Genomic DNA, 11325 nt, shown 5'->3' with positions numbered 1-11325 from the left:
ATAATATAGTGATAGTCAGGTGTAGTGACTCATAGCTGTAATCCTAGCAACTCATGTGGCTAAGATCTAAGGATGAAGGTTCAAAGCCAGCATGGGTAGGAAAGTTCATGAGGCACTTATCTCCAGTTAACTACCAAAAAGCCAGAAACAGCGCTCTGGATCAAAGTGGTAGAACACTAACCATGAGCACAAAAGCTCAGGGACAGCACCCAGGCCCTGGGTTCCAGCCTCATATTTTAGACAGGGAAATATAAGGCCTCTAATTAACCATTGCTTCACATCCAAGTTTCCAATCTTGTCAGGAAGTCTCTCATAAGTATACTCCTTTGACCACTATAGTCCAGAAGAGTTGGTATCTCTAGCTTTGATTGGTGATGATGCCAGTAGCCTCCTATTGGACTTTGGCTTTTGACCTTTCCCTGTCTAAAATATTAAAATAATAATAACATGGTAAAAGATTTTGGTACAACTAATATACACTGAAAAAAAATGAATGATAGTAAAATAAAACAGGCTCTGCGGAGGAAGTGGGTACTAGTGTTTAGGGGGCGGGCTAATGAAGAGGGTAATGATGAATATGGTCAGTAGTAGTAGTTTATTTGCATGTATGAAAATAGAACAGTTAAACCTGTTAAAAGTATTTTAAGAAGCAGGAAGGAATAAGCAAGTATGATAGAGTAGGGTGAGTTTAATTGAGATATATTGTATACATGTATGAAAATATCAGAGGAAGTGGCGCTGTGGCTCAAGCGGTAGAGCACTTGCCTTGAGCTAAAGAGCGCAAGGACAGCGCCCAGGCCCAGAGTTCAAGCCCCATGGCCGACAAAAAAAAAAATTTTTTTTTTAAATACCAGAGTGAAACACCAGCCCCTGTACATCTAATGAATACTACTTTTAAAAAATCTTATTTTCCTCATTTTTCAAGTGAAGAAACAGAGGCTCATCATATAACTTGGCCACACTAGAAGAGGTAGAGTCAGGATTTCAAGCAAATCTGTCTGAAAGAGTCCATAGCATGGGCCCTTAAACACATGTGTTTTCATGAGCCTTTCCTCTTGGGTCTCACTTCTGGAGGGAATCATTATGGGTTGCAAATAAATCATAGTGACAGACAGGAAGGTGACATAATTGTTTTTAAATTAAATTTGAGATGAACAAGCCATAGAGGTCTACTACTGTACAAAGAACGAAATTGATTCAGGACATGACCATCCTGTTATGAATGATTTAAGGAGCCAGAACAACTAATGCATTATGCCCATGCATGAGAAACAGAAAGGCACCTTGGGAGACAGGGCAAGGGCTGAACATTTATAACACTAATTGAGAATGAACCCTCAGGGAATCTTCACTGCCCTGGTCAAGAATAAAGTGTAAACCTCCCACCTTTGACTCTAGAGGCAAACTACAAATCATGCAGCAGGATTGTTTGGGTGAAGGCAGTGGTCTGTGCTTTACACAGCCCAAGCACAGGTCATCTGCTTCTACTTCCCCAGCAATTCTTAGTGCCTGATTCCTGACAGAGAGAGAGAGTGAGCTTTTGAAGAAATCTGCATTATTTGATGATTGGAGGCAGAAGTGGTTGGCTACTCTTTATCACATACTCTGATGCCATAACCAGATGAGATTTTCAGTCCTATTTCACAGATGGGAAAACTGAAATGTAAGGTTAAATAGGGGCTGGAGGTCTGACTCAAGTGGTAGAGCACCTGCCTAGCCCGAGTTCTTGAGTTCAAACTCCAGAACTACCAAGAAGATTAGTGGCATATACCTGTAATCATCTCAGCTACTCCGGAGGCACAGGTAGGAGTTTTGAAGTCTAAGGTCAATTGCCAGCAAATGACATGAGACTCTGTCTGAAAAACAACCACTCTCTCCCCCCTAAAAATAGAGCTGGACAGGTGGTACTGCACTAAAAACACAACACTGCCAAAACATTAAATTGAACAAAAAATTCAAGTAAAAAATTTAAAGCTGGATACCGGGGGTTGGGAAGGTGGCTCAGTGCTAGGGTGCTTGCCTCGAATGCATGAGGCCCTGGGTTCGATTCCTCAGCACCACATAAGCAGAAAAGGCTGGAGTGGCTCTGTGGCTCAACTGGTAGAGTGCTAGCCTTGCCATGAAGAGCAGAGGGACAGCACCCACGCCCAAAGTTCAGGCCCCACAACCAACACGTAAAATAAACTTAAATAAAAAAGCTGGATACCAGTTGTTCACATCTGTAATCCTAGCTACTCAGGAGGCTGAGCTCTGAGGATCACAGTTCAAAGCAAGCCCATGAGACTCTTACGTCCAAATAACCACCAAATAGCCAGAAGTGGAGCTGCAGCTCAAGCGGTAGAGGGCTAGTCTTGAGCATAAAAGCTCAGGGTCAACACGGAGTTCAAGCTTCAGGAAACCAGCACAAAAAAATAAGTAAGATAGCAGGTGCCAGTAGCTCATACCTATAACTCAAGTCAGGGACCTGAGATCTGAGAACTGTGGTTTGAAGCCTGCTGAGTCAGGAAAGTCTGTTGGACTCTCATCTCCAATTAATCAGCAAAGAAGTAGAGCTGTGGCTTCAGATCAAGTGGTAGAGTACTAGCCTTGAGTGAAATAGCTCAGGGACAGCACCCAGGCTCTGGGTTTAAGCCCCAAGACCAGGAAAAAAAAAAAGAATGATAGCCAACAATTTCAAACCCCAGTACTGAAAAAAAAAAAGAATTAAAAAAAGACTGTCTTAGAACTTGCTATGTACCCCATAATTCTGCCTCCTGAGATCTGGCAATCATTCTGAATCCCCATACTGTGCCTTTTAGGCTATAATGCCCTTGGAAATCATAGACTTTCTGGCAGAATGAGGCCTCTACAATCACTAGCTAACCTAAATTACTAAATTACATCATCTTTTTCTTCATACTCAACTATATTGCTTGCCTGTGACACCCTTCATTTTCTGCTCTTATGAGCAAGGATTGTAATGCCATTGATCTTTTCACCGTACGTTCCTTCACCTTCTCCCCATTTATTTTTACCTTCTCTTAGAACTTCTTGTTTCTAAGCAGAGATACAATAAAGCCTTTAGCAAAACCATAGACTTTTGTCTGTAAATCTCTATGCTTGCCCTGACCCTGGTATAGTCTTTCAGTCTAACTCTCTCTGGGGAGAAGATCATATAGATGAACAGACTCAACATTCAGAGTATTAATTTAGCCCTGAATCCATTTTTTGCAATTACTGAGTTTTAAACTGAGGGCTATACACTTGTTTGGCTTTCTCGTCCACTTGCTGGCACTCCACCACTTAAGCCATGACAGCAACCCAGCTTTTGGCTGTTTATTTTGAAGATGGGATCTCATGCACTTTTCTGCTGAAGCTGGATCTGAACCTCTATCTTCTGGATCTTATTCTTCTGAGTAGCTAGCATTACAAGTGTGAGCTATCAACCCTCAGCTGCATTAATTTCATTTTTGCTTTCTTTTTTTTTTTGACTTTCCAGGAGCCCCACAGGGAATCTGGGACATAGGTCTGATTTGTGGGTATGGGTGTAGGTGTGGGTGTGCTTATCATTAGTAATTCTACACTAGTTCAAAACATCCTCCCTCCAGCCTTGCCAGCTTCAAAGTCATGATATTCATTATTTCTAGAGCATTAGAAATCCCTATACTATCTTTTGTATTATAAGCTAGGTTTGGGTACTACAGAAAAGGAAATCCCATCTCAGTGACTACACTACTTAGGCCCTGGGTGCTGTCCCTGAGCCTCTTTGTGCTCAAGGCTAGCACTCTACCATTTGAGCCACATCACCACTTCCAGTTTTTGAGTGGTTAATTGGAGATAAAAGTCTCACTGGGACTTTTCTTCCCAGACTGGTTTCTATGATCCTCAGATAGTTGTGAGCTATCAATGCCACAATAAAACCAAACCTTTTCAACCACATGAAATCAGCGAAAGGGCCAGCACTCCTCCAATGAGCTACACCTTTGCAGCAGCCCTAGGAGCCTTATTCTTTCCAACATATGGCTATCCCATCTCAATTACAGGCCTAAGTATATCACAATGGTGCAAAGAACTAGAGGCTGAGGTGAAAGGATCATGAGTTTGAGGCCAGTCTCTCCAGAATAAGATCCTGTCTCAACAAATAGGTAAGAAAATCTTTTTTTTTTTTTTTTTGGTCCGGTCGTGGGGCCTGAACTCTGGGCCTGGGCGCTGTCCCTCAGCTCTTCAGCTCAAGGCTAGCACTCTACCACTTGAGCCACAGTGCCACTTACAACTTTTTTTTTTTCTGCTTATGTGGTGCTGAGGAATCAAACCCAGGGCTCATGAGTGCAAGGCAAGCGCTCTACCACGGAGCCACCTTCCCAGCCCTAGGTAAGAAAATCTTGAGGTGACACCCATCTCTTCTTTTTCTAGCTCATTGGTCAGAACTAGTCAAATTACTCTGAAGGAGTTGGAAAATATAGGAGCTATGAGCTATCAATGTCATTGCCTTTTTCTCATTAATATGTCATGTACTACAATAGGTCCTTTCCGTTCCTAGGCTAGTTACAAAAGATCCACTTGTACCTTGGACTTTTACCTTCCATCTCTAAACCCACTAATTATAGATTAAACCAATTTTTGCTCTTTGGAGTGTTTAATGGTCTGTCAGATGACAGACCTCTGCTTTTAGAATAAAAGCCAGTTGAGTAAATCCTCCAGAAGCTGGTCCAACAGCCATTCCTGTTCCACTATATCTCCCCTAGAACAATGTCATAGAGTCTGGATGCTAAGACCTCTGGGAAAAGGACCCAAAGAACTCTGACAGAAATGAGTCTTCCTCCTCTACACTGTGTACATTCTGATCCAAGTGAACATCAGCGTTAGGCTTTGATGGGGGGTTTTGTTGTTTGCTTGCTTTAGATGCAGTCTTTTTTGTCTTCTCATTCTGTCATATGCTATTTGTACAAATAGCTCACAAATCTTAAAGGCTGGTACTCAATAGGGAAATCATGTCCAGTTACTTCAAACTATCTTCTCATGTCATGTCAAGGCTCCAATGCCCTGTCCAATGAAGCCATTGTCTAGTGTCAAACATCTGTCTGAGTACTATTTGTCTTTTGACTTAGGATTTTTTTTCCATTTGTTTTGGTACTGGGTCTTGAACTCACAGCTTTGAGTTCTTGCTTAGGCTTTTTCCTTGTTGTTGTTGTTTACAGGCATGAGCCACCAGCACCCAGCTTTGATTTAGAAATGTGACACAGTGCCAGTGGAATGGAGCACTGAGCTGAGAGTAACACCACAAGATACTAGTTGCAATACAGTCACAAACTTCCATGTCAACAAATGATACTCCAATTGTAAAACAATTCCACTCAGTGCTGGCTAAGAAAACTCATAATGCTGAAATCTCATGTCCCAAGGAGTAACTATCCCATTGGGAGTTTCCAACACTGTGGGTGAAAGAATGAACAAATACAGACCTTGAAAGAGGCACTGGTGTTCCTTGAGTCATACATGTTCAATTGAAATGAATAAATGAGCATTTATCCCCTGCTATTATGTGTGAAACGTTGACTGGCAATGGATATTAGGCTGAGGTTTTCAACTGGATCTGTTGCCCAACTAAAAATAAGTCACTGGAGTTAGACTAGCTGAGTCATTTCATACATGAATATGTGGAGGAAAAAAGTGACAAAGGTCATAGACACTCTGCGGATTATTTCCCTTCTAACCAGACACCGCCCCTTACTCCCACCCAGTCCCTCTTTTTTCTATTTTATTCCAGATAAGCTGTATACTTTAAATAGAAAATATTTTCAATGGCAAGTTACTGCGTTTCAGTTTGATCACATCCTGTTTTCTGCTCATGGATTGGTCTTCTCTTAAACTTAGGTGTTCCACCCCAGCCCCCAGCCCCACCCCACCCTCAGAAGTTGGTGCTAATCCTTGTAACTGCTCTTTACAGTTTTCAGAGTGATTTAATGTATAAGGTTTTTGTTCAAATAGTCAGCCATCCCCTGGTAATGTGGCAACCTGAGGACAGGTTCCAGATTTCTCTGGAGGCAGAAGTCTTATTGGGACAGGCCCTATCTTGAACAAAATGGGAAAGAGAGTGTGATTTGTTTTAAGGCAGACTTCTTATTCAGCTTTTGCAGAATCTTTCCTGGACGTCCATTTTTTCAGTTTTCATTCCCATACCTGGTGGATATCCTCAGCCTGCTTTTGTCTCAGAGCCTCTCACTAAGTAGACCATAGTCCCCTCACTTTTAAGATGGAGTTAAATTCTATACCCTCCCCCCCCCCCCCATTTTCATGAATCCTCTGGCTAGAACACAGGATCTTGCTTTTTTTTTTTTTGTCGGTCGTGGGGCTTGAACTCTGGGCCTGGGCGCTGTCCCTCAGCTCTTCAGCTCAAGGCTAGCACTCTATCACTTGGGCCACAGTGCCACTTCCAGTTTTCTGGTAGTTTATTGGAGATAAGAGTCTCAGGGACTTTCCTTCCTGGGCTGGCTTTGAACCGTTGATCCTTAGATCTCAGTCTCCTGTGTAGCTAGGATTATAGGCCTGCGCCACCAGCGCCCGGCTGGGTCTTGCATTTAATAATAAGCAAATACTCTACTACTTGAACCAGATGCACAAGATCCCCTCCTTTTTTAAAATTTTTGCTTTAGTTATTTTTCAGACAGGATCTCACAAATTTTGCCCAGACAGGATTGGGTCTCAACATTTCAATCCCACCCCTCCCCCGCTCCCCCTCCCCCAACCCTCCTGGTTCCTGTAGCTGGGATCACCACCACGCCATGACATGAAGGCAAGCTAACTTTTTCCTTGATTTCCCCCCAATATGTCCCATCTCCACCTCCCAAATAGCTGGGATTACAGACATGAGCCACTATCCCCCTTATATTCCCTTTATCTTTCTTCCATTTCTTTCCCCTTCCTTCATTCCTTCCTCTCGTTCTCCTGTCTTTTCCTCATTTCTCTTTCTTGCTCTCTCTGTGCATGTGAGTGTGTGTGTGTGTGTGTGTGTGTGTGCTAATATAAACACCTATTCTTTTTTTTTTGAGCACCTATTCTTGAACTCAGGGCTTCACACTCTCACTAAGCTTTCTTGCTCACAGCCAGTGCTATACTGTTTGAGCCATGTCTCCAGTCCAGCATTTTGCTGGTTATTTTGGAGAGAGTGTCTAGCAGACTTTTCTGCTCGTGTTGGTTTCAAAATGAGGTCCTTTAGGTTTCAGTATCTGCTGTAGCTAAGATTACAGATGTAAGACACTGGCACTTTTTTTTTTTTTTGTCGGTTGTGGGGCTTGAACTCTGGGCCTGGGCGCTGTCCCTCAGCTCTTCAGCTCAAGGCGAGCGCTCTACCACTTGAGCTACAGCGCCACTTCCGGTTTTCTGGTGGTTTATTGGAGATAGGAGTCTCACGGTCTCTCCTGCCCGGGCTGGCTTTGAACCGCGATCCTCAGATCTCAGCCTCCTGAGTAGCTAGGATTACAGGCGTGAGCCACCAGCGCCCGGCTATGCACTTTTTTTTTTTGATGCCAGTATTGAAACTTAAACTCAGGACCTTGAGTTCCCACTTGGCTTTTTCACTCAAGCTGGCATTCTACCACTTGATCCCTACTTCCACTCTGGCTTTTTGCTGGACTTTTCTGCCCAGATTGGCTTCCCACCACGATCCTCAGATCTCAGCCTCCTAAGTCATAAGCTCCGGGATCCTTCCTTTTTTGAGACAGGGTCTCACTATGTTCTTCAAACTGGCTTTGAATGCTCTAGGAAGCCCAGACTGATCTCAAATTCTCAATCTTCCTGCTTTCCCCTCCTACAAGGAGTGTTTCAATAATCTGTTTACATCATTTTCTTCCAAACTAGGTCTGTTTTCTAAGGGCTCAGTCCGGATTAGGTTTAGACTAAACTATATTTTCTTTACTCATCTGAATAAGTATCTGTCTAAATTACTTTTTTGTCAGTCGTGGGGGGCTTGAACTCTTGGCCTGGGCGCTGTCCCTCAGCTTTTCAGCTCAAGGCAAGTGCTCTACCACTTGAGCCACAGTGCCACAGTGGTTTATTGGAGATAAGAGTTTCACAGCCTTTCCTGCCCCGGCTAGCTTTGACCTGTGATCCTCAGATCTCAGCCTCCTGAGTAGCTAGGATGACAGGCGTGAGCCACTGACACCTGGCTCTAAATTATTATTTTTTTTGCTGGTCCTTGGGCACTGTCCTCAAGCCTCTCTGTGCTCAAGGCAAGCACTCTACCACTTGAGCTACAACACTACTTACAGCTTTTTCTATTTATGTGGTACTGAGGAATTGAACCCAGGGCTTCATGCATGTGAGGCAAGCACTTTACCACTAAGCCACATTCCCAGCCCCTCTAAATTACTTTTCACTTAGGCAGGTCCTGCAAAGAGGTCTTCATCTCAATAGTTCATTGTTTTGTCCACTTTACCATGGTTGTGCTTTGTTGCACTTCAACACTGGAAAAAATATTATTATTACTATTATTATTATTTGGTAGTGGGGCTTGAACTCAGGGCCTGAATGCTGTTCCTGGGCTTTTTTGCTCACGGCTAGCACGCTACCACTTTGAGCCACAGTATGATTTCTGGTTTTCTAGTGGTTATTGGAGATAAGAGTCTCACATGGACTTTCCTGCCCAGGCTGGCTTTGAACCATGATCTTCAGATCTATGATTATAGGTGTGAACCATTGATGCATAGTTCATGCTGAATATTTATTATGCTTCAGGCCAGCCTCCATTCCTAAACTGTACAGCTTGGGGCAGGAACTATTCCTGATTCATATTGATGTTTGTTCTAAAACCTTTACCTTGGGTCTAGGACAGGACTCACTCAGCCGTGTGTGTGTGTGTGTGTGTGTGTGTGTGTGTGTGTGTGTGTGTGTGTCTGTGCCTGTGTGTATTACTGCTTGAACTGAGGGCCTGGGCACTGTCCCTTAGTTTTTTCACTCAAGGCTGACATTCTACCACTTAAGTCACACTTTCATTTTTGGCTTTTTTGGTGGCTAATTGGAAATAGAGTTCTGTCTGAGTTGGCTTCAAACCACAATGCTCAGATCTCAGCCTCCAAAGTAGCTAGGATTACAAGTATAAGCCACCAGTACCTGGGTCTGGCACTCTTAAGAATCTGAAAGTATATAGCTAGAATGCCTTTCAAGTATGTTCTAGTTTGCATAGAGTGAAGAAACACTTGTCCTTTTCCACTTCCATAAAGGAGAGGAGCCTGAGCCCAGGAGTCCTCTCTTCTCTTTGCCTTTTAACAATTCTCTGTCCACAAATGGGAAAACATCAAGTGTTTAAACCCAGAGAAAATGGATTCATATAGAAGTAACTGTTCATAGTTCTAGAAGGCTGGTCAGGACTAGTAATTTCAGACTTCCAGTGATTATAGTTATTATGCTTAGGAAGAAACTCCTCCCTTCCTGCCTTCATCAACTCCTCCCTCCTACTGCCCCCAATACTGTCCACACTATTTTTTCCAGGACAAGGAATCTCTTGAAATGGAATTTCCTTCCCCTTAGGAATCAAAAGTAAACACTTCAAAGTCCACAATGTGACCTTCTTTGCCTTGATAAATCCTAGTCTTTAATGATAATCTTAGTGTTTGTGGGAATTAGAGGTTGGTGCTGGGAATCTATTCAGCCAGTTGATTATAGGAAGCATATTATTGCCTACATAATTAGGAAATGACTAAAGGGACTTAGTTTGAAGTCCAGAACTTCTGTTACCTCTACCTATGAAGGAGAACTAGGACCTTACAGTGGAAGGAAGTATTTATCAATTTTCTCACAGATGGAGAAACCAAAAGTTCAGGAGTCCTTACTGCAGTGAACAGCACTCGGTAGGTACTCAGTATCTATTTGGTTGTATTTATGGCCTAATGATCAGCTCTAACACGAAGTTTTGAACTTCAAAACCATTTTCTTTCTACTACCACAAGGAAGTTTTTTTTTTTGGTCCGGTCGTGGGGCCTGAACTCTGGGCCTGGGCGCTGTCCCTCAGCTCTTCAGCTCAAGGCTAGCGCTCTACCACTTGGAGCCACAGCGCCACTTCCGGCTTTTTTCTTTCTGCTTATGTGGTGCTGAGGAATTGAACCCAGAGCCTCGAGCATGCAAGGCAAGCATTCTACCACTGAGCCACCTTCCCAACCCCCACAAGGAAGTTTTGTACTTCATTGCATCTACTTTTTATTGCAGCCAAATATTTATTTTTTTATTGTGAAAATACCATACAGAGGGGTTACAATTACATGGGCAAGGTAATGAGTACATTTCTTATCAAGCATTGTTGCCTCCTCCTTTGTTTCCCCTTCCCAGCCCTTCCCATCTCCCCCCCACCACAGCCAAATATTTAATTACACTTATTTTCAACAGCTTGAGATACAGTTCACAGTATAAAGTTTAATGTCTTTTAGTATATGACCGAGATCTGTATTGCCACTTCAATTTTAGAGTATGCTTGGTGCTCTGAAAAGAAATTTCATACCCATTAGCAGTCACTCCTATTTTCATCATCCTCTGCCCTATGGCTCCCTAACTCTAGGCAACCACTAATTTAGTTGTCTCTATAGACTGGCTATTCTGGACATTTCATATGAATGGAACCATATATAGTATGTGACCCTCTTATGACTAGCATTCTCACTTAGAATATATTTTCAAGGTTCACTAGTATTGCTGGACATATCTTCTCTTTATTGCTGAAAATTATTTCATTATATGTATGTGACACATTTTATTTAGCTGTTCATCAGTTGATAGAGATTTAATTCATTTATTTTTTATATAAATTTGACCTTGAATGGTAACCTCTTTGTACATCCACTTCAATAAAAATATAATTTTTTTTTTAAAGTTGGCCTTCAATTTGACATTTCTCTTCCTTGGCCTCTTGAGCACTGGGATCACAGTACTACCATATCTAACCTGAATTTTATTTTAAATAGTCAGATGTTGGTATGAGTTAGTAGAAAGGAAGATAGTCAAGTAATTGCAGCCTATACAACTTGCAGATAGCAGAAGCTGAAAAACAAAAGTCTTCCCAACAACAAAATAGAGCAGGGCAACAAAAGAATGAAAGAATGAGGTAGTAGGAAGGACAAAAGAATGAGAAGTCAAGTATAGTGCAATAAGTACTAAATCTTTGGTGCCAGGACCTTACAGGAAACATAAGATGTCATCAATTAGAAGCATCTTCAAGGACTTCAATTCTCTCTATGTAACCCAAGGTCAAGAGAAAGACAATTCAAGGTAGCTGAAATGGGAGGAAGTGCTGTCTTCCTGTGGCATGTTTATGCCATGTGCTCTCTTTCTCTGCCATATTTCTTTCTTTCTTTCTTTTTT

This window comes from Dipodomys spectabilis, unplaced genomic scaffold (genome assembly GCF_019054845.1).
Source record: "Dipodomys spectabilis isolate Male_0828 unplaced genomic scaffold, ASM1905484v1 ptg000018l, whole genome shotgun sequence".
In the NCBI taxonomy this organism is placed as follows: Eukaryota; Metazoa; Chordata; class Mammalia; order Rodentia; family Heteromyidae; genus Dipodomys; species Dipodomys spectabilis.
Note: the sequence above shows the minus strand (reverse complement) of the source record.